General features: G+C 33.8%; 6 long non-coding RNA genes across 7 annotated transcripts; 4 read left to right on the plus strand and 2 right to left on the minus strand.

Moving 5' to 3' along the window:
- The first annotated feature begins 5,179 nt into the window (after positions 1–5,179).
- On the plus strand, positions 5,180–7,221 carry LOC135842366 (uncharacterized). The gene is made up of 2 exons (XR_010558116.1): positions 5,180–5,349; positions 6,638–7,221. It is a non-coding gene; the product is annotated as an uncharacterized LOC135842366 (long non-coding RNA).
- A 2,033-nt stretch (positions 7,222–9,254) lies between these two features.
- On the plus strand, positions 9,255–10,247 carry LOC135833126 (uncharacterized). Its single transcript, XR_010556408.1, has 2 exons — positions 9,255–9,535; positions 9,653–10,247. It is a non-coding gene; the product is annotated as an uncharacterized LOC135833126 (long non-coding RNA).
- A 2,720-nt stretch (positions 10,248–12,967) lies between these two features.
- LOC135842373 (uncharacterized) lies at positions 12,968–15,138 on the minus strand. The gene is made up of 3 exons (XR_010558117.1): positions 14,908–15,138; positions 13,601–14,670; positions 12,968–13,368 (listed from the first exon to the last, which is right to left on the minus strand). It is a non-coding gene; the product is annotated as an uncharacterized LOC135842373 (long non-coding RNA).
- A 642-nt stretch (positions 15,139–15,780) lies between these two features.
- Positions 15,781–17,011, minus strand: LOC135833127 (uncharacterized). The gene is made up of 2 exons (XR_010556409.1): positions 16,613–17,011; positions 15,781–16,404 (listed from the first exon to the last, which is right to left on the minus strand). It is a non-coding gene; the product is annotated as an uncharacterized LOC135833127 (long non-coding RNA).
- Positions 17,012–19,674: 2,663 nt separating this feature from the next.
- On the plus strand, positions 19,675–20,641 carry LOC135833128 (uncharacterized). 2 transcript variants are annotated; one of them, XR_010556411.1, is made up of 3 exons: positions 19,675–19,811; positions 19,883–19,984; positions 20,236–20,641. It is a non-coding gene; the product is annotated as an uncharacterized LOC135833128 (long non-coding RNA). The 2 variants fall into 2 exon arrangements; XR_010556410.1 differs by lacking the exon at positions 19,675–19,811 and having other exon boundaries at positions 19,820–19,984.
- A 1,149-nt stretch (positions 20,642–21,790) lies between these two features.
- Positions 21,791–22,852, plus strand: LOC135842380 (uncharacterized). Its single transcript, XR_010558119.1, has 2 exons — positions 21,791–21,982; positions 22,307–22,852. It is a non-coding gene; the product is annotated as an uncharacterized LOC135842380 (long non-coding RNA).
- Positions 22,853–24,287: the final 1,435 nt, after the last annotated feature.

The following is a 24,287-nucleotide window of genomic DNA, read 5'->3' on the forward strand; positions in this document are numbered from 1 at the left end:
AAATCTAACGATTACGCAGCATTTTCCTGGTCGTTTTGGCGGCTCAAGTTCGTTAATCTCCATTTCCATCAAGACAGTTATCTTCTTCTTCTACGAGTATGACCATTTTCACACTCCTCTTCTTCTGCAAGACCGTCATCATCTTCCGAATCTGTATCTTCTACTACGTATTCGTAATTTTGCGGTGGTTCTCTAGCCCCTTTGACTGCCCAGCGTAAAGGCCTACCGGCTGCAATATCCTGTTCTCGTTCTCTTCTTCTCCTTTCTCTATCTGCATGTCGTTCTCTTCGTCTCTCTTCAGCTAGACGGTTTTCTTCTGCTATTCGTTGTCGCTCGGCATCATCAGCTCGATCCTGCATGTTGGCACGAGGATCATCATCATCATCCGAATCTCTATCATCTCTATCACGGTTAGGTTGGCATCGAGGACGGCTGCAAGTACCATTAGCACTCGGATTCACCAATTCAGCCATGTTGACGACTTTCTTTTTGGCAAGTTGTTTCTTATTTTCCATTTTTTCGTTTTATTTCTATTTTTTTTTTTATCTGCGGCGAAAGTCAAATTGGTTTCGACGTTTGAACACCAGTAGGCTGCTGATGAATGGCGTATTTTTTTCAAGGTACCAATAAACTGTAGCGAAAAACTTGCCTGGCAATAGAAAAAAATAAGCAGGGTAGCCACATGATAAATACCTATGAAACATTTGGAAATTAAAAAATCTTCTTTGAACCGTCTCCAAAAAAGAATTACAGTCTTCAATCCAACTGGTAAAAGTGCTCAAGATATCAAATTTGGTTCGCATTTTTTCAACCGAAACAATTCAGTTTGCATTTGGTAAATAATGGGTCTAAAATTACAGAAAAACCCCCCACCCTCTCTAATTTCAAGTAGAAATGAACTATTGCAGCATTATTCAAAAGTGATGTTGCGACCTATCAAAATAAGTTAAAATTTTGCGAGAAGTTCAAGTATTCCCACAGAAATGTTTTTTGAACACTTTTGAAGAAGTTAGATCTCGACATTGAATCGTGATTTTCAAGATACAGTCGGCCCCGCTTATTATGGTCGCAGTTGTCCGAGGCAAATTGATTTTATTAAGCGGGTGATTTTATAAAGCGAACCTTTGAAAAAACACAATTTTCACATAAAAAAATTTACTACAACTTCACAATGTATATGCATACTAAAAAGATGGATTAAAATTACAATAGGTACTCCCGAATTCGCGATTTAGGTACATAACATATCTATTTTTCAAATTTTCAAAATGTTTAGACCTTTTTTTCTTTATCATCACTTGAGAGAAAGTTGTTAGAAATCAAAATTTAAAAATAAGAGAATAATAAGTGAAAAATTCCAAAATTTTTGATTTAAAATATGAAAAAACAAGCCATTTTCCCATAAATACCTCAATATTTTCACAAAATGATTCTGCTAAGCGGGGAGTTTGATTACATTAAAGGAGTGATTTTCTGTGTAATTAGGTACAAAAAATCGGGACCAAGCCATTTGATTACATTAAACGGGTGATTTTATTAAGCGGATCCATAATAAGCGGGGCCGACTGTATTTAAAGAAGTGTTATGGGACCTATCAAAATAGATTAAAATTTCGCGAGAAAATCAAATATGGCCACGAACATGTTTTTTGAGAATTTTTGAAGAATTCTAAGCCCAAAATCGGGTAATTATTTCTGGGTTTTCTAAAAAATGTGTAATGCGACATATCAAAATGAATTTCAATTACGACAGAAATTGAAAATTTCAGTCAAAAAATTTTTTTGCATCATTTTTGAAGTTTTTTGAGCTCAAAATTGGGCGATGACTTTGAAAAAGTGCAATATGACAAATCAAAATAGGTTAAAATTTCGCGTAAAAATCAAACATTTTCACGAACAAGTTTTTCGAACAGTTCTACCAGAGAGAACTGCTCTGTCAAATCAACACTCATTCCATCACCGGGGGGATGAAAACAAACCCTCAAACGAAATCCTATAAAAATCAACTTTTCAAAAAAAAAAATACCTGCGTTAAATTAATTGTTTTTTTCCGTTGCCTTTTACTCCATAAATCGTATACAAAACCACCGCCATCGTTGCACATTGAAAATGCGAGCGAAAAAAAAACCATAACTACCCGACAAAGTACTTCATTTTTATCGTTTCTCTCGGGGGAAAAATTTCTCTCCAGCGTCGTTAGAATCCTTACAACTTGCCGCCGCACCTCCATCCAGCACCGGTAGCGTACACGACTACTCAATCAAAACTCTTTCTCCGGCGAAACAAAAATCCAAAATTAACAACCCGAAAGTCAAAAGGGAAAACAACTTTTAATTAAGTAATATAAAATGGAACGCGTCGCATTTGTCGTCGGCAATTTGACGATTTCAAAAGACACATCGTGTAACTTTTTTCCATTAATTATAAGGCTCTCCGCCCTTTCTCTTCGTCTCTGTGACTGACGACGATGATGATGATGATGACGTCGTCGTACACCACACTACGTTCTTTAATACTTCTCGTTTATGTATTACTTGGAAGCCCGCAGGCGGATAGGAGACGTGATGTGGTACACACGACGGCGTGTGTACAAAACAATAAGCTCCTAACGTCACAGCTCTGCTCCCCCTGTCTTGGGTAAATACAGAAAAGAGAAAAGTACTGACGAGGGTTGTTGGAGAAGCCTTTAAAAAAATATGCGTTTCGCGATCGATGAATTTGGCTCGATTTCAAAACTTACTACATTTTAAAAAGAAGAAAAATAAAATTAAACCGTTTAAAATATACGTAGATACCTTATACTTAGTTGTTCAAACTACCTAACTAGCATCTTTTTTGGCTCTATACAAAAACAAAAACTACAGGTACGCGTCGACTTGTTGTTAGGTAAGTAATCGTTTCTAGCTAGTTTTTCAGTCAAGAAACACCTCTACCTACCTATTTCGTCTCCAGCATCGTTGAAAACCCATAGAGAAGACGAAATCCGTTTACTGTTAAGTAAGCGAACATCTTGCGAAATTCGAGTTTTTCTTTTTACTTTCTCGTTTCTGAACACGAATTCAATTTATACCGAATACGAGCGAGAGATAGTCTTCTTCGTTCGTTAATATTTCATCATGTACTTTGCTAAAAATACTTTACCTACTCGGTGCGGTATACAGAGTTTTGTCCTTTTGAAAATAATAAGACGAATTTATTTCGGCGATGTGCCCCCCCTCTAGCTTTTCCTCTCACTCTGGCACACGCTTTCCACCCACAGTAGGCTTCGTTCCACGTTACGCTTCGGGCTTAATAAGCTCCGAGTCCATCACCTGGCCAAAATTATTCAAATTAAACGTCAAGTTCAAGGCTGTAAAATGCTCTCTGTATTCTAAATAGTCTTGTAGGTGAAACTTCGAACCTCGGGCATTGTAAATTTTCCGAATTCGCAGACGAGAGTTTCTGCTGCCTCGTAAACCAAAAATATAGGTAACATTCTTATCGCGCCACTCGTTCGTTAGTACAAGTTTGCAAAATCTTGTAATTTTCCATAGACATGAAAAATATTCCGCGTACTTCGCGAAACGCCAAACCGAACAAACTAACCGCAGGGGAAGTATTTCTTCACTAGGAGTAAACCTTACTAACACGTTATTCTTGCTTTCCTCTCCCTTTCCTTCATCCTCCCGAATTTTATATATTTTTCAACAAATCAGAGGTGGACTTTGATTGAAAAAAATACCAAAATCCATAAAAACAGCATGATTTTATCAAGAACATAACTAAAAATGTCATCTTTTCTTTCCCCTTCCAAAACAATATTTTCAAAAAATCAGTTCATCGCAAGATTTTTTTATTTTTTGAAACTTCGAAGTTCAAATTTGTGAAAAGGAAGAAAAGAAGAAAGGAACTGGAGAGGCTTATTAGGAACATGCTTTTGAATTTCAACCCAACTCATCAAAAGTATAATATAATCTTCTGAACATGAGTTCGAAATTGATGGATGGAAGGAGGAAGATTAAAGAATAGAAGCCCAATTTTTGCTCTCCCTCTTTTTCTCAAAAAATGTGTTTTTTTTATCTGAGTGTTTTAAAAAGTGCTCGAAATTTATGAGAGGAAAAATAAGAGAGAGACTGCGAAAGAAGAATGATCTGATTAGGAACATTCAATACATCTTACATTTCTTTGAACATTATTCAAATTCAGCTGTTCTCTCCCCCATTTCTCAAAAAAAGTTCTAAAAAAATGTGACACACAAACCTTTTATTTTTTAAAAACGTGTGTAAGGTTTGTGAAAGGTGAGAGAGGGGCAGGAGAAGAAGATTTTGATTAAGAACATGTCTCTAAATTTACTCTCAGTCTCCAAGAAATAGGTTCATGAGATTTATTGTTATTTTTATTCAAATCCAAACTAAATCTTGCATACATTTCCTACTTTTATCGTTTCACAAAAATAGGAGAGTGAAAACGAATGGAGAAAAGTCACGTTTTTTGAGGTAAAATATTCATATAAAATTCATTTTTATAAGAAAAAAATTTTCAGTTTCCCAAATTTTGAAATTTTGATTTTTAGCCATGAAAGTTGAATATTAACTCAAATAGTTTGAATTTTCATAACGTATTTTTGAAATTATTCAACAAAATCTGAAAAAAAAAAACTTATGAAAATTGGTTCACTCTATAAAAAGAACGTTTCTACTTCCCTTTTCAAAGGAATTGGAATGAAAATTATGGTTGTTTTCTGGCCTTACTGTGCTATATCGTTTTTAGTTTTATTAATAGCTACCTAATTCATTTCATTTTTGATTGGTGCTACATTTTGAAACAAATAAGTTGTCATCGTACATATTTTTCATTAGATTTGGTAATACATTGAAAAAAGGAACAATATATGTATGTACTTTTGTTGAAACCTCGATAAGAGAACAGATATTGCATAATACTGCAACACTTTTCAATTTTCAATCGTTGTCACGTTGTCACTCACAAAATTATCATGAAAAAAAATAAGAAATAGAAAGAAAAGAATTACATGCATATTGCATACAAAGACAATAGACTTATCAAAATGAAAAAATAAAATGTAAGCAATAACTGAAAAAACTTGTTGTCTGGTTATGAAATTATCTAGGAAAAATTTGGTAAAATGTTTCGTAATTTTTTGTCACATCATGGCCAATGAAAACGTTTATCTACAGGCGTTAGGCAATTTCACCAATACGAGTATAAATAGCGGAAAAACCCATGCATACGCATTCAGAGTTATTCAATCGCGCTGAAACTGATTCTAGCTAAATACTTGAGTATTACGTTTTGAAGTCATTTAAAAAAAGAGAGAAAAAAACATACCAACATTATGAGGGCTGTAGTCGTAAGTATCATATGGGTTATTCCATGCCAAATCGGCGGATTTTTGCACGAGGGGTCTTCGATTTTTTTCAAAATCAGATCATGTGTGGGGGTCATCGAACGATGACGATGAATGACGCAAACCGGATAATTTTCCGATTTTTTTTTGACGGAGCTGTGGCGCTTCAAAGTTCTTAAAATGGCCGAAAATAGAAAATTTCAGTTGCAAATTGCTCCGGTTGTACGTGGTATAGAATTTTGAACTTTTTTTCAAATTGTAGCACTTTGAGAGGGTAATCGACGAATGATGTCAAAATCAGTGTTGCCACTTTCAAAAACCTAAAAAAATTGATTTAAAAACTTGAAATTTAAATATAACCATGATGTCCCCCAGTAAAAATTCTAAAAAAATTCTCAGTTTTAGTCCTTTTTATGTAGAATAACATATCAAAAAATTGGACTGGCATTGTTTTTCATTTTCGAGAAAAAATATTTTACCAATGTGTAGACGAATATGTGAAAAAAATCCCCCTTCCTCCCAATTTGTCAACGAATTGACGGAAAATGCCTTTTTTCGTGTTAGACTTTTATTTTAAGAGTGAAACATGCATTTTTCGTCAATTCGTTGACAAATTGGGAGGGAGGGGGATTTTTTTTTAACATATTCGTCTACACATTGGTAACATATTTCAAAAATGCAAAAATTTTCATTTTTTAGGTTTCTTATGGTACTTTTGCGATAACTGTAAAACTTGTAATTTTTTTTCTCGAAAATGAAAAACAATGCAAGTCCAATTTTTTGATATGTTATTCTACATAACAAGGACTAAAACTGAGAATTTGTTTAGAATTTTTACAGGGGGACATCATGGTTATAAGTTTTTAAATCAATTTTTTAGGTTTTTGAACGTGGCAACACTAATTTAGACATCATTCGTCGATTACCCTCTCAAAGTGCTACAATTTGAAAAAAAGTTCAAAATTCTATACGACGTACAACCGGAGCCATTTGCAACTGAAATTTTCCATTTTTGGCCATTTTGGAGAACTTTGAAACCCCACAGCTCCGTCAAAAAAAAATCGAAAAATTGTCCGGTTTGTGTCATTCGTCATCGTTTGATGACCCTCTACACATGATCTGATTTTGAAAAAAATCGAATACCCCTCGTGCAAAAATCCGCCGATTTGGCATGGAATGACCCATATACTTGTATGTATTTAAATCAACCAACCAATACACATATTTGAGTTTTTTTGCACCCAAAATTCTTCAACTTGACTAATGCATTTTCGTTATAATCCGTTCAAAGGCATATGTGATGGTCATAGTAACCTACGTTTGCATACTATCTGTACAAGCCGACGTTTGGGATGGACTAGTACCATCAGCAACGCCACGTCGCCAATGTTGTCCATGTGAGGAGCATAAGGAAGCTCCAAAGGCTCAACAGTAAAGTGCTATCATCAATACCCAAAAGTAAATGTTTATCAGCTTTCCTTCAACGTTAATTGAAAATCTAAATACACGTTTGTCTATAGTTTTACTGTTCATAGTCATGTTTTTGCACCTAAGCTTCATGTACAAATACGCACAACGGCTACTCCGTTTCCTTTCTAGAAAAATACGCAATGCACTTTCACGCCTTTTTTCTGGCTTGATTTCTTTTTCGCTACGCTCACCTTTCTCACTCTCTCTCTCTCTTTTTTTCTATTTTGCACTGTAGATTTTTTTTTTATCAAGTTTTAAATTTTGTGTAAAATTTTACGATCCGATTCAGGCATACGAACTATGCACGTATGTCGTATAGAATTAATAATAATGAAACGATTAATTAATATTTTGACAGATAATTTTGTTCGTTTAATAATTCAAATAAACTGATTCTGCAAGCCACCTGTTGTTCGTTCGTTAGTTGATTCATTTTTTCAAACGTAATAAGCTGACTATGAGTTGAATGACAAAGGGCAGCAGAAGCCTTTACAATTATTATACATTATTCAAGTCAATATTGAATTCTCCTAACAAATATCACAGTTTTGAGGCCGGAGTTCAAATCATCGGCATTTTCAAATTCAGCGCAAATTGAATATAATTTGAAATGTATTTTTTCAGTTGGGGTAACCTAATTTTTGAAGGCGAAGTGTCGTTAAACTCATAATACTTAGGACTACTCATTGGGGAGGGTCATAAAAAAAGTAATAATGCCGGAGCATGTTGACCAAATTGAATGGAGATCTTCATTATGAGCTAAAAATTAATCAGAAAAAATTTTAACTCCGGAAATTCTCCACCAAAAGAGATGCGAGTCCTCAAGAAGTAGCATTTTCGAGGAAAATGACGTTTTTTTTTCTTCCTAGCTTCTATACCCAATCAGCTTCAGAAAGAACGGCTCAGTTCTAAAAGATACTATTCGAAGTTTTGCATCGACCTAGCCACCTAGGCCATTGCTATTGCTATCAAAATCCAAGATCAGTTGTAGGGTTCTACCGAGAGATTAAAATTTTTCAAACCGCTTATTTTCGTGTTTGAGAACTCTTCTTTGCAAATATTTCACATTAACTACGATTAAACATAAAAAGATATCAATTCTGGAACCGAGGAAATATTTTGAAATATACGGGTGCCAATTATTCGCCATAATTGCCGATTTAAACAAATCGAGACAAATAGCCAAAAATTTTACAATTTTTCTGGTTATATTAATTGATCAAAAATGATCAAAAAATGGCACCAGACGTTCCAAAATACGTATTTCCCTAGTTTCAGAAAAATGATATCCTTCGATGTTTTCAGACAATTGATGTGAAAAATTTCCAAAACTCTTTCGTCAAAAATAAACGATTTGCTAACTTTCAATCGCTCAGTAGCGCCTAAAAATTGGCCTTGGACTTTGATGTCAATTTCCTGGGTTGCCGCAGAATCTGAAATACCTACCATCTTTTGGAACTGGGCCATGTTTCTCATAGCAGGTTCAGCAGAGGCTAGAGCAAAAAAAACTACGATTTTTTCGATAATGCCTTCTCTTCGAGGACCCATATCTCCTCTCTAGAGAAACTTTCGGAGCTACAAATTTGTTTGAACACCTTTTAACTCAAAATAAAGATTTCCACCGAATTCGGCTGAAATCTTCGACATTTTTTTGTTCACGCCCTACGTCGGATCGTCGCACATAAAATCATCAAAAAATTGGAAATTTCGTAAAAAGAAAAAATTAAAGGTACCTACAATAAGACTTCTCAAAATAAAAACATCAATAAATGAAGAAAGTACAGGTAATGACATCGCGCGAAAGCTCCAGGCACAGGCTCAAAGAGAAAGCTCAGTCCAATAAATTTTCAACATTGAACTTTCGAGCAGTTTTTTTTCAATCGATTCATTTCCTTATTTGTAAGAAAACATTTTAGGTTTCCAAAATTTTGAAATTTTGATTTTCAGTCATGAAAGTTGAATATTGACTCGAATAGCTTAAATGCTCATAATGTATCTTTGAAATAATTCAACAAAATCTGAAAAAAAAACAACTTATGGAAATTGGTTCACTCCAAAAAGAACGTTCTATGTACTTTACTTTTTAAAGAAATTGGAATGAAAATTATGGTTGTTTTCTAACCTTTTACTGTGGTATATCGTTTTTATAGTTTTATACTAGTAGCTAATTCATTCCACTTTTGATTAATGCTACATTTTGAAACAAATAAGTTGTCATCGTACATATTCTTCATTAGATTTCGTAATAAAAAAAAGAACATACTTTCGTTGAAACCTCGATAAGAGAATAGATATTGCATAATACTGCGACACTTTTCAATTTTTTAATCGTTGCGTTTTGTTGTCACTCACAAAATTATCGTCAAAAAAATAAGAAATAAAAATAAAAGAATTACATGCAAGCACAATAAACTTATCAAAATGGAAAAAATAAAATTTAAGCAATAACTGAAAAAACTTGCTGTCTGGTTGTGAAATTATCTAGGAAAAATTTGGTAAAATGTTTCGTAATTTTTTGTCACATCATGGCCAATGAAAACGTTTATCTACAGGTGTGAGTAAATTTCACCTATATAAATAGCGAAAGAAACCATGCATACGCATTCAGAGTTATTCAATCGCGCTGAAACTGATTCTAGCTAAATAAGTAACTATTACGTTTTGAAGTCATTTTAAAAGAGAGAGAAAAAAACATACCAACACTATGAGGGCTGTAATCGTAAGTATCATATACTTGTATGTATTTAAATCAACCAATACCTATACATATTTGAGGTTTTTTGCATCCAAAATTCTCCAAGTTAACTAATGCATTTTCGTTATGATCCGTTCAAAGGCATATGTGATGGTCATAGTAACCTACGTTTGCATACTATCTGTACAAGCGGGCATTGCAGCTCCACCAAAACCACCAGGACCACCACCACCACCGGGTACCGATAGTGGTCCAAGTAGCGGATCATAAGGAAGCTCCAAAGGCTCAAGAAGAAAGTGCTTTCATCAATACCCAAAAGTAAATGTTTTATCAGCTTTCCCTTAACGTTAATTAAAAATCTAAATACACGTTTGTCTATAGTTTTATACTGCTCATAGTCATGTTTTTGCACCAAAGCTTCATGTACAAATACGCACAATGGCTACTCCATTTCCTTTCAAGAAAAATACGCAATGCACTTTCTCACCTTTTTTCTCGCTTGATTTCTTTTTCTCTACGCTCACCTTTCTCACTCTCCATCTCTTTTTTTTCTATTTTGCACTGTCGATTTTTTTTTATCAAGTTTTAAATTTTGTGTAAAATTTTACGATCCGATTCAGACATACGAACTATGCACGTATGTCGTATAGAATTAATAATAATGAAACGATTAATTAATATTTCGATAGATAATTTTGTTCGTTTAATAATTCAAATAAACTGATTCTGCAAGCCATCCGTTGTGTGTTCGTTAGTTGATTTATTTTTTCAAAACGTAATAAGCTGAGTCAAATGACAAAGGGCAGCAGAAGCATTTACAATTATTATATGTACTGCCTCACCCAAGTCAATATTGAATCCTCTTAGCAAATATCACAGTTTTGGGGCCGGAGTTGAAATCATCGCTATTTTCGAATTCAGAGCACATTAAATACATAATAATTTGAAAGGTATTTTTTCAGTTGGGTAACCTAATTTTTGAAGGCAAAGTGTCGTTGAAATCATAATACTTAGGACTACCTACTCATTGGGTGGGTCACAAAAAAAAATGCCGGAGCATGTAGACCAAATTCAATGGAGACTTTCATTATGAGCCAAAAAGTTACTTAGACAAAATTTTAGCCCCGGAAATGCCCCAGCAAGAGAGTGAGTCCTCGAGAAGAAGCACTTTCGAGAAAAAAAAACGTTTTTTTTTCTTTCCAGCCTCTACTCAATCTGCTTCAGAAAGAACGGCTCACAATCAGTTCTAAAAGATAGTATTTGAAGTTTTGCATCGACTTAGCCACCTAGACCATTACTATCAAAATCCAAGGTGTTTTCTAGGGTTCTACTGAGAGATTGAGAATTTTCAAATCGCTTATTTTTGGATAAATTTGTGTTTTGAGAACTTTTCTTTGCAAATATTTCACATTAATTACGATTAAACATAGAAAGATATCAATTCTGAAACCGAGGAAATATTTCGGAATATAGGGGTGCCAATTATTCACCATAATTGCCAATTTAAAAAAATCGAGACAAATGGCTAAAAATTTGACAATTTTTTTGGTTATATTAATTGAACAAAAATGATCAAAAAATGGCACCAGACGTTCCAAAATATTTCCCTAGTTTTAGAAAAATGATATTTTCCGATGTTATCAGACAAAATTTTCAAAACTCTTTCGTCAAAAATAAGCGATTTGCAAACTTTCAATCGCTCAATAGAGCCCAAAAATTGGTTTTGGACTTTGATGTCAATTTCCTGGATAGTCGCAGAATCTGAAATACCTACCATCTTTTGGAACTGGGCCATTTTTCTCATAGCAGGTTCAGCAGAGACTAGAGCAAAAAAACTACGATTTTTTCGATAATGCCTTCTCTTTGAGGACCTTTATTTCCTCTCTAGAGACACGTTCGGAGCTAAAAATTTGTTTGAATACCTTTCAACTCAAAATAAAGATTTCCACCGAATTCAGCTGAAATCTTCAACATTTTTTTTGTTCAGGCCCTACGTCGCGTCGTCGCACACAAAATCATCATCAAAAAATTGGAAATTTCGTAAAAGAAAAAATTACAAGTACCTACAATAAGACTTCTCAAAAATAAAAACATCAATAAATGAAGAAAGTGCAGGTAATGACATCGCGTGAAAGCTCCAGAGGCTCAAAGAGAAAGCTCAGTCCAATAAATTTTCAACGCTGAACTTTCAAGCAGTTTTTTTTTTCAATGTGAATAAACAAATGAAAAATATCGAAAAAATAAAAAAAAATTTTCAAAAAGTCTTGAGGTAGGGTACTATTTTTTTTTACTTGCCTCAAGATATTTCTGATCTCTGTTCAGATTTAATCACTATCAACAGATAAATCTGCTGTTGAAACGATCAATATCTTCTCAGATTCTAGCAACTCAGGTGATTGATCTTTGATTAGAACCATGAATGAAGTTTACCGCATAATTCAAAAGTTGTGTCATTCATCATCATACTTGATCCAGTTCATTGTCACAACTGGAGTAAGACAGATTCCACCCAACTCGTGCTATATGAAACTGATAGTGCATATTGTATCACCTGCACTTGTGCTGGGTTATAGGTTAAGGTATCTCTTGCCAGAGTTGATTTCAGTTACCCAGGAAACCTTTTGATTCACTTCCTTACTTCCTTGTTTTTCTCTTACCTAAATATACCAAATTGACCCACTTATATCTACCTCATTGCATTAAGTATATGTACTTCTACGTACAACAACCGGGAAAAACTACTACTGGGTAAAAATATTAGGCGTCTAATTTTACGTATGTAAAACGCGTACATTTTTGTACCACATCACGTATGCGGGACAGTCACGTCACCCTTGTATACATACGAGTTGGTAGGTATATGAAAAATACTCCACATTTCTTACCATAGTAGGTAAGTAGGTAGAGTCGTGACAACATGTAGGGACTGAAGATGATACAGCTTCACCTCAACCACGACAACGACACCAAAAAAGCTGTACATTCAGCATCCAGTAAACGAAAAAGAAGCAACTTGAATGGGAAACATCTCCAGTAAAATTCTTCCCACTACTTCTATATTTACTCTGTATCAAGTTACATTCACGAATAAGTCGAGGTCGACTATTAAATGACTTAATACCTTGTTTATCTCATCGCTCAGTGTCCTCTCCTGACCACAAAAACGACTGAAATTTTGAAAACTCGTTCTGTTTTTTGTTTTAGGGTCTAAACTATCGATTAAGTGCATTTCCGACCCAAACACCAAAAAAAAGTTCAAAATTGTTGTCCAGCGCTCAAAATGTGAAGTTCTTTGTAAGCAAATAAATTGTGAATTTTGATCATAGCACAATTTTTCAACATTAAATCAGACAATTTGGACACATTGAAGATAAACCTGCTGCTATTGATCCAACTCAACCACCGAATTTACCAAGTTTGATCATTTCCTGTAGGTTTTTACATCGAGAGTTCATAAAACGACACGAAATGTAATTTTTATTGAAAAAAAGAGCCACTGCCAAAAACGGCACCACAATGTTGTAAAATTATAGAAAATTTTTATGATTGGTGGCATTTTTTGGCACAGGCGGTTTTCTGCATCAAAAATGCTATGATGGAGTTGGAGGTTTTTTGGATCGAGAATTTGTATTGTTTTTTCTTCCCCTGTTGAAGAGTCCGTCCACTCCGCCGCCCAATCCGCCTAATGTGCCTCTAAAGAAACCGTCTTTTCCTTTTTTGGAGCCTGAACCAGCCGGTGGTGACGGTGGCAGATAAGCTTCTGATTCTGATTCTGGTTCTTCAGAACTTTCTGGTGCATCGTTTTCTTCTTGCGCATTTATCGTGGAAACGTAGACCGTTAATGCCACCAGGAATACCTTTGAATTATAATAATAGGTGAATACAATGAATTTTTCATTATTATTCGTCAGCGAGCTTTTTAAAATTGATTAGGTATTGCAGTTAAAAGTGCAATGTTTCACGTTACTCGCGTTAATTTTCACTATTTCATAAGAAGTTCAAGAAAAAAATGAATTTCCTGATTGTTGGTCGATGAAATCATCAAACATCCGAAAATTCATGCAATAAAAATAAACAAAAGATACTTACGATGATGGTTACTTTCATTTTGTTTATATTTTTGAAATTTAAAACCGTAGGTAATATTAATTAATATAAGTAGAAAGAATGATCTTCAACACAGCTGACCAACTACTTATTTATTCTGAAATGAGCATGCCAACTCATTTTCCATTATTTATAGGCATCGAATAAAGAAAAAAAAATCCATTTTGGGTGCCTACCACGAATTGTTGCGAGTGGATATGTTGACAAAAAATTGCGAAACATGAGTTATTATGGTGAATTTTTTTCAAAAGTTTCATAACCGAAGATACCTATGCTCACGTACTCTTAGTTGTTTTCCAAATGTTCAAATTGCGAATTTCTCAATTTTGACAAATACATAAATCATGTTACTTTTTAAAATTATTTTATTATGTTTATGCAAGTCATGATTAAGGAGCAGATTTGCATGTATTTTTTTTTGTCTGACGAAGACTTCTCGTAGGGGAGCTTGTTGTTATAAGTTCTGATCATATTCTTGTTCTAGGTAGTACTAGAATTTCCTGTATGAACACTGGAAAGAACCAAATTATAAATAAGTATAAAGTTTTACAAACTTATTTGTCAGCATTTTCCTCTCGAACTTTCTGAAGCTTCGTCAGACATAATGGGCCTTATAGTAAGCCTAATTTTTACCCCCAGCAGATCACCGGAGCCCAAAAACGACACTCGATGTAACTTTTATTGAAAAACAAGAGCCCCTGCCAAAACTGGAACTATAATGATGAAAATTTATATGATTGGTGGCACTTTTAGCACAGATGGTTTTTGAATCAAAAATGCTTTAATGGATGTTTTTTGAATCAGATATTTTTATTCTTCTATCCTCTCATGCCTGTAGGAATCAGTCTAATAGGCCTCCCCAACGAGCCGGCGTTTTTCTTTTCAGAGCCTGAGCCTTGCTGAGTTGACAGTTTCGGTGGTACCGGTGGCGGTGGTGGGTTCGATGGTTCGGTATCTGGATCGGATTTTGATGAAACTGATTCTGATTTTTCAGCATTTTCTTCTTGCGCGGATATCATGGAAAAGTAGACCGTTAACCCCACCAGGATTACCTTAGAATAACAATAAGTACACAATGAATTTTTCAATGGTCGAGTTCGAGTCAAAGAGTGTTTTGAAATTGATCGTTTCAATTGAAGGTCAATATTTTATGTTACTCGCGAGTATTTTCGCAATTTTATAAGGAGCACCTATACAAGAAAAAAATGAATACCTATTCTGATTATTGGTCGATGAAATCATCAAAAATCCGAAAATTCCTGTAATAAAAATAAATTTAAGGTACTTACGATGATGGTTACTTTCATTTTGTTTTTATTTTTGAAATTTCAAAACGTTGGTAATTAATTTATAATAAATAGTAAGAATGATCTTAAACACAGCTGACCAACTAGGTACTTATACATTCTGAAATGAGCATGCAAATTCATTTTCCATCATTCATAGGTAGCGAATAAAAAAAAAATCCATTTTAGGTATTACCACAAATTGTTTCGAGTGAATAGGTATGTAGACGTGAATTGTTGACAAAAAATTGCGAAACGTGAGTTATTATCGTGAGTTGTTTTCAAAACTTTCATAACCGAAGAAAGCGGTTTTCCAAATGTTCAAATTGATAGTGAATCTGGGCAACGCCAAATAGGGGGTTCGGGGAAACTCGACCCCCCCCCCCCAAGAGAAAGAAAAATAATAAATTTTGGGTTCCAGTTGAAAAATAAAGGGTAAATCAGATCATTTCTATCAACTACGCACACGTGGTCCTTTTTTGTGTGCAGGGTCCTGCACTCGTCGAGTTGAAGAATTTGCAAACCCTGCAGATTTCAGTACAGACGTATTCTACCAGTAAGTACCTAGTCTACATCATTGGATAGGTAAGTTCACAATTCCGAAATTTAAATTTTGTTTTAAAAAAAAATAGGTACATAATACATAGGTATTATGATGAAATTGATAAGCTTCAACTTCATGTTTCTGTCACTTCAAACGAGTAGGTGCCTACGCGGGGAAATTTTTGAAAACCAGTGTGAATTAATAGAATTTAATTGAACAAGATTTTCGTGAATCTTTTAAAATTAAATTCTATCAATTTCACACTGGTTTTCAAAAATTTCCCAACCTTTACTGCATATTGAAAGAAGATGAAATTAAGGTTGTATGAAAAGCATGAACGTAATATGGTATTATTAATAGTGAAAGTGTACATATTTTTCAAAGATCTGTATAGGTGGGTATGTTCTAGATAGGTATTAGGTATGTACTTAAATTTCCTGTATGAACACCGGAGAGAGCCAATTTATAAACATAAAGTTTTACCAACTCATTTGTAAGCACTTTCCTGTTGAACTTTCGGGGGCTTCGTCAATTTTAACCCACTGTAGACCACCTGTGCTAAAAACCACACACAATGTAATTGCTGAAAATTTATCTGATTGGTGGCACTTTTGGCACAGATGGTTCTTGCATCAAAAATGCTTTAAATGGAGGTTTTTTGAGTCAGTGACATACTATTAATCTTCTATCCTCTCTATCCTCTCTCTCCTCTCCTCTTGCATAGGATGAATCAGTCTACCAATCCTGTGAAACGAGCGAATATTTTTCCTTTCAGAGCCTGAGCCTGGCTGATTTGGCGGATTCGATGGCTGGGCATCTGATGATTCTTGGGGATCGGATTTTGTTGAATCTGATTCTGATTTTTCAGCATTCGATATTCCAGAATGTTTTTGCGCAGCATTTCCTTCTTGCGCGGATATCGTGGAAACGTAGACCGTTAACGCCACCAGGACTACCTTAGAATAACAATAGGTACACAATGAATTTTTCAATGGTCGAGTCAACGAGTTTTTTGAAGTTGATTAAGTAACAAGTTCAATATTCTGTGTAACTCGAATACATTTTTAGGATTTTATAGCAAAAAATGAATATTCTAATTGATGGCCGATGAAGTCATCGAAACTCCGAAATTTCCTGTGATAAAAATAAATGTAAGGTACTTACGATGACGGTTACTTTCATTTTGTTTTTCATTTTTGAAATTTCAAAACATTGGTAGGGCCTAATATTAATTCACACAGTATAAGTATGAGCTTCAGCATAGCTGGACGATTATATTCCTAAATTTGAGGTTCATGTCTAAAGCAAAGCAAGAGAAATAGCTCAAAATAATTCAACGTGATTTATGTTACTACATACGAGCAGTTTAATCTACGTGTCATGATTCACAAAATTATCAAGAAGAAAGAAAGAAGGAAATGACAGTACAAAAAATAATGCCTCGCAAAATGAAAAAAATTCAAGGTATAAATATAGTGATATGCTATCTCAGGTACTCAAATTTTCAACAAAAAAATTCTGGGAAAATAACAAACCCACAAATTTTATTATTTTTTGCCAAAAATGTTATTGAACGCTTGTTTTGCGATGCCAATCCAGCTCTTTATTTCTTTTAGGTCTCTTTCATCCTCATTTATAAGATCCTGTAAATATCTGAATTCCGTGACACTTAATTTCTTCATAGTCAATATTATGGATTTTCACTTTTTCAGTATTTGTTCTAGAGAATCACATCACTTTTTTCTTTTTGGCATTTATCTTCATTCCTAGTTTCATTCCTGCTTGATTTATTCTATTAATCATCATCTGAGCCTGTGCCTCATGTTCGGCTGTCTGATATTTGTTTTCCATTGATCTTCAGGGCCATAACCTCGATTTTTGCTTCTTGCATAATCTCTTCAGCATTATTATGTTGAATAGCCATGGCGACAGAGTTCACTCTTGTTTTATAGCACTTATTATTGCCAGCAGAAGTTTCAAGACTTGACTCATCAGTGCAATGGTTCTATTAGGCCCTTTTAAAGTAACTTCTACAGATAAGTGTAGCACAATGTGGGGGGGGGGGGAAGAGATGAGCGCAAGGGAAAATTATGTCAAATGAGCAGAACACGAAGAAATCACATCTCAAGTTTGGTTTTATGATCTTTACTGCATTGAAAGAAAATTAAATTAACGTTGTTGATAATGAAAGTGTATTTTTTCAAAGATCTGGTGAATTTGTTTTAGGCATTCAAATTTCCTGTACATATGAACACAGGACAGAACCAAATTATAAATAAAATTTTACAATCTCCTGATAAACTTCCTCGAGTTTTCCTGATAAACTTCCTCGAGTTTCGCTAGTTATAATGCGCCTTTATGTAGGTAAGCTAATGTAGGTAATTTTTATTGAAAAAAAAGAGCATTTGCCAAAAACGACTAGGTACAAACTTGAAAAATTGTAGAAAATTTGTATGATTGGTGGTGGAACTTTTGACACGGTGGTTTTTTTGCATCCAAAATGCTTCGATGGAGGTTTTTTGGATCAGGAATTTTTTTTACACCACTTTCTAAGTCTAGGGAATATTTGGGACCGACCGCGCCGCATTTTCTTGCATGTCTGACGTTTCTTGGGCGTCGGTTTTTTTTGAACTTGATTCTGATCTACAGGACTCGATTCTTTAGAACTTTCTGGTGCAGTATTTTCTTCTTGCGCAGACATCACGGAAACGTAGATCATCAACACCACCAGGAATACCTTCGAGGTAAGTACACAATGAATTTTTTCATTAGTCGAGTCAACGAGGTTTTTGAAACTGATTATTTCAGTTACAAGTCAAATATTTCGCACCTTCGGAGTAATAAGGTTACCTACATCTCAAAGAAGTGAAGCGATTTTCTTTTTTCAAATACTTGATTCATAGTTTTTCATCAACTTATAATTAAATATTGCATGGAATCAACAGTAGGTACCCCATTTTAAAGATTAGTTATTGCAGCTTTATTTAGCATAAGGGTATTCCTTGAAAAATAATTTCTTAAAGAGGCAACATTTCAATGTTTTTGGAAAACATTTCGAGTTGAAACGTTTCATTAAAATCGATCTGTAGGTGGAACGAAGCATCCTACAAAAAAGTTTCATCAAAGCAAAGTGGTAGAGAATTTGAATGTTCAAAATGATCGAATTTTTATTGAAAAAAAAGAGCTCCAGCCAAAAATGGTACTAAAAAGTTGAAAATTATTTGTATGATTGGTGGCATTTTCGGCACGTTGGTTTTTTGCATCAAAAATGCTTCGATGGAGGTTTTTTGAATCAGGCATATTTTTTACACTTGAATCTATGGTGGCGAGACAGACCACTGAATCGTTTCTTGCATTTTTTCTTGAGGCTCGATTTTTTTTTAATCTGATTGTTAGCTACAGGACTCGATTCTTTACCACTTTCTGGTGCAGTATTTTCTTCTTGTGCAGACATCACGGAAACGTAGATCATCAACACCAACAGGAATACCTTTGAATAATAATAGGTACAAAATGATTTTTTTTGGTTGCATGGAGGTCATGCAAACTGTCAAAATCGATTTTTTCTGATATGTAACCTTATTACTACGGAAACCAATTTTATGAGGAGTACAAGAAAAAAACGAATATTCTGATTGTTGGCCGATGAAATCATCAAAAATTCGAATATTCCTTTAATGAAAATAAATGTAAGATACTTACGATGATGGTTACTTTCATTTTGTTTCAATTTTTGAAGTTTCAAAACGTAGCTAATTCCAATTTATATAATATTATGAATGAGCTTCAGCGCAGTTGAACAATTATATTTTTACATAAGCACACATGAGCATTTTTTCACTATTTATAGGTATCGAATAAAGAAAAAAAATACCACTTTATAGGTACCACGAATCGTTTCGGGTGGATGCTTAAACGTGAATTAGTTGACAAAAAATTGTGAAACATGAGTTATGATCTTATTTTCAAAATTTTCAAAACCGTACATAATGGTTTACCAAATGTTCAAATTATAAATTTTCAATTTTGACAAGTGTATGTTACTTTTTCTTTTATCATGTTTACGCGAGTGATGATTAAGGAGCGGATTTGTACGAAAGTCTGCGTTTGTTCTGTCTGACTTGTTATCAACGAATCATGATTCACAAAAGTAAGAAGAAAGAAAGTAAATAACAGCACGAAGAATAATGCCTCGAAAAATTAAAAAAAAATTCAGCAATGAATAACAAATAATAACCATAGTGATATGCTATCTCTGGCACTTAAATTTTCAGCAAGAAAATTCTGGAAAAATAACAAACCCATATTTTATTATTTTTTCGCTAAAAATTTACGATGACATGCCCACCGAAAGTAATTTTAGGTATTGACTAATTTTACCTATACATATAAATAGTGAAATATCTGAGTCTCACGCGCATTGCACATTCACAGATGTTCGATAGATTTGGAGTTCATTTTTCTAGCTGAGTTAATATTACGTTTTGAAAGTCAGTGATCTCGAAAATAAAAGCCAAAATGAAAGTCACGGTCATCGTAAGTACTTTACACTTATTTTTATTACATCAATCAATCTTAAATTTCAAAAGTACATACAAGTATAAGATCACTCATACAGTGATTTTTATAAACCAAGAATGTCTATTTTTTTTTTAATGTAGAATTTCTTATAAAATTATTACAATTACCGTATACGCGAATAGTCCGGATATCTGACACCAGACAGAAAAAGTCAAACATTTCAATATCGAGCTTCTTAATGAATTTATTTTATGGTTTATTCGAAGGCATTCCTGGTGGTGTTAACCGTCTACGTTTCCATGGTACGGGCACAATCAGATACTGAACAAGAACAATCAGATACTGATCAACCAAATTCTTCAGAATCACCTTCTCAACAATCAAAAACGCGAACAGAGCCGAAAAACAAGGACGCAAAGAAAGGCATTTTGGGCATAGGTAAGGTGCCTGGTGCCTAATCTTCAGTAAGCTGCAAGGCCTCACACTCTAGAGGGAAGTTTTATCGAATAATTAATTTGCACTATTATTTTATGCTTGATCGCGTTTCATTCAACGTCTACAAAAAATCGAAATGCAGAATTTAGAAAATATTTTTAAGCGTTTAAAGTGTTCATGATGGTTAAATTGTGGTTTTGTTGATATTCTACACAATATATAGATATTTACAGCGTTCGCTCAACTTTATTTAATCACCTACCAATAGCACAGAAAATGTATTTTCATATTATTTTTCTCGTTTGATGTTCTTGTTATCACACCTCTCTTTGTACCATGTTTAATTTGCTTTTAATACAGAGTTGAAATAGAAATTGGGACCCGGCAACTCATCTTTTGAAAATCAAAATACCTATTGAGTATATTGTGAGATATATTCCATGGTATGGTATATTTTTGAAGGAGAAACTGAACACCAAAACTCTAGAGATGCTTCTGAAAGGAACATATTATCACTCGTCAAAAAAACCATTTTCCTAAAAATCATGGGTTCCTGGCCCTATAGTCTCTATAATTGAACCTTTTTGGAGAAAATGGACTGGTTCCAAAAAAGGATATTGGAGATTCTGCGCTGACCTACGCCATTTTCATCAAAATCCAAGACAGAATTAGGGATTCTTTACGAAGAGATTTTGTTAGAAAAATACATACGAATTTCATTTTTAATAGAAAGTTGGGCCAGCAATTCAAATTATGAATTGACACCTCTGATGCACCAGATATCGCATATTGCTATTTTCTTTACGTTTCATGCAATTTTAAAACGAATGGTGAAATTTTATAGCGCATATTTTTGCATGCATGAAAACGCTTACTTCAGTTTTAAAAAACGTCAAAATTTTGCTTTTCAGGTCATCAGAGCTATTTTGAGAAAAAACGGCAAAAATCAGGACCAACAAAATAGGAAAAAACAAAAAATCAAAAAAATTCAAAATTTTCGGTACCTATTTTTAAAAAAACTGAATGTTTTTGTCTATAAATTTGAAAAATTTCAACTAAAAAAATAATATCTAGTATTTTTGGCGAATTTCAAGGTCCATTTCTCAAGCAAAGCAAGGGAAATAACTCAAAAGAGGCCAAAATGATTTATTTACTACGAACGGTTGAATAATGTAAGTACATGTCATAATTTACAAAATTATGATGAAGAAACAAAGAAGGAAATAACGGCACAAAGAATAATACCTCGTAAAATGAAAAAAAATTTAAGCAATAACCGTAATAAAATGCTATCTCTGGTACTTAAATTCTTGACAAAAATTTCGTGAAAATAACGAACTCATATTTTATAATTTTTTGCCAAAAATTTACGATGACATGGTTACCAAAAGTGATTCTAGGTATTGGCTAATTTCACCTATTACGTACCTATAAATAGTGAAATATCACAGTACTGCACATTCATATATGAGTTCGATTAATTTGAGGTTCATTTTACTCGTAGCTAAATTAATATTAGGTACGTTTTGAAAGTTAGTGATCACGAAAATAAAAAACAAAATGAAAGTCACAGTCATCGTAAGTATACCTACTCTACACTTATTTTGATTACATGAATCGATCAATCAATCAATCAATCAATATACAAATATATTCTATTTCAAATTTCAAAAGTATGAGACCTTATTAGTATACTCATTATACATACAGTGATTTTTATAAACCAAGATATCTACTTTTTTTTGCATTCCTTAAAAAATTATAGATACCTACGTAAAAATTAGGTACCTACCGTATAAGAAAATAGTTAAAATATTTCTGACACTAGACTGAAAATGTCAAACATATCAATATCAAGCTCTTCGAATCGACTAATGCATTCATTTTATGGTTTATTCGAAGGCACTCTTGGTGGTACTTACACTCTACGTTTTCACGGTAATGGCACAAGAAAATGGTCCTGAATCATCAGATACGAGTGCTAAACAAACAGACGCTCAACAAACAGATACTGATACTAATTCAACAAACACACTGGGACAATCAGTTCCTCCAAACCCAGATTCCAAAAATTCAACAACGGAAAAAAAGGAAAAATCAAAACCCCAAAAAAAGAAAGGTTTACTGGGCTTAGGTATATTGGGCCTATAATAGGGCTCATCATCATCAGTGAGCTACACAAGTAAACAGCTTCACTCAAAAGGGAAGTTTCGTCGAAATTAATCCGTACTATTTTATGCTTAAGTTATTCATGTTTCATTCAACGTCTACAAAAAATAGAAGTGCAAATTTTTGAAGAAATTGTGAAGTGTTCAAATGTTTGTGATAAAATTATGGTTTTATTGATATTCTACTAATTACACAATACGTTAAAGATACTTACAGCGTTCGCTTAAGTTTATTTCATTGTCTACTTACAGCACAACAAATGCATTTTCATGTTATTTTTTTCGTTTTATGTTCTTTGCTATGTTTAATTTCCTTTTAATATCGAATCGAAATTTTGAAAAGTTGAAATCCCACAACCCCTCTGGTAAAAATCGAAGACCCAACGAAGAAGTCTTAAGATAGATTTAATGGTATATGTGACCGTCCGCGATAAAACCAACCATCCGTCGCAAAAAATCGAAAATGTTTTTTCGCCTATTTTTGGGCCTTAAATGGTTTAGGGAACAAAAATTCGCGAAAAAAAAATTTTCAATTTTTTGCGACGGATGGTCGGTTTTATCGCGGACGATCACATATGGAGTACCTATGGTATATTTTTGAAGATGAATACCAATATGATTTTTGAAAGTCACTCCAAACATAAAATTGAGCTCTAGGGGTACTCCTGAAAGGAAGATATCAGTCGTCAAAGAGAAGCACTACCGTTAAAATTTTGTTTTTTTTCGCCCCAGTCCCTACTTGATTCGCTTTGGGAAAATGGGCGGTTTCCAAAAAAAATGATATTGGAGATTTTTCTTCGACCTGCGCCATTTTCATCAAAATTCAAGACCGCTTTTGGGGTTTTACTGACTGTGAGTAATTGAAAATTTGCAAATCAATTGTTTTAGAGTACCTAAAATCATTTTTTTTTAAATACACATTTTCTCCAAAAATATTTCGCATTAGCTAGACCTACGAAACATCGAAAAATATCATTTCTGAAATTAAGGAAATATTTTGGAATACAATGGTGCTAATTTCCCAATTTCACAAAATTTGAAAAAAGATGCATTTTTGGAAATTTTTCTAGACCTTTGAAAATTGGCAATAATGAGTAAAAAAAAATGACCACCACTGTATTTCAAATATGTCACCCCAGTTTCAAAAATAACACATTTTGGTGTCTGGAATAATCGATGCGAAATAATATCCGAGGAGAAAATAATTCCAAAACCCGAATTTACCCTGAAATAAGCGATTTGCAAACTTTCAACCGCTCGCACAACCCCTTAAAAAGATCTTGGTTTTCAAAGGCAATGGACTAGGCTGATGCTGAAGCTCAAATACTAAGTATACTCGAAAAACGGTCCATTTTTTTTTCAAAGAAAGCTGAGCAAGGACTAGAGTGAAAAAACACATGATTTTTTTCTCGCAAATACCTCCTTCTGAAAGACTCATATCTTCCCACCAGGGACACTTCCAGAGCTCAATTTTTTTCCCAGTAATTTTAAATTCAAAACAAACGTCTTAACTTGGTCAAAATCCTTGAATTTTTTTCTTTCAAAATCCATTCTGATAACCTCAATTTCTGATTGCAACAAAAAAAGAGAATAGGTTGAAATCAAAGGATCCCAATAAAACCTATTCCACCAATTTATAGCTCAAGCTGATATTTCGATTTTGGACAAATTTTTGAAATTTTTCAGCAGTAGGAAATTGAAGGATCTTTTTTTTT

Source organism: Planococcus citri, chromosome 1 (assembly GCF_950023065.1).
Source record: "Planococcus citri chromosome 1, ihPlaCitr1.1, whole genome shotgun sequence".
NCBI classification, from domain to species: Eukaryota; Metazoa; Arthropoda; class Insecta; order Hemiptera; family Pseudococcidae; genus Planococcus; species Planococcus citri.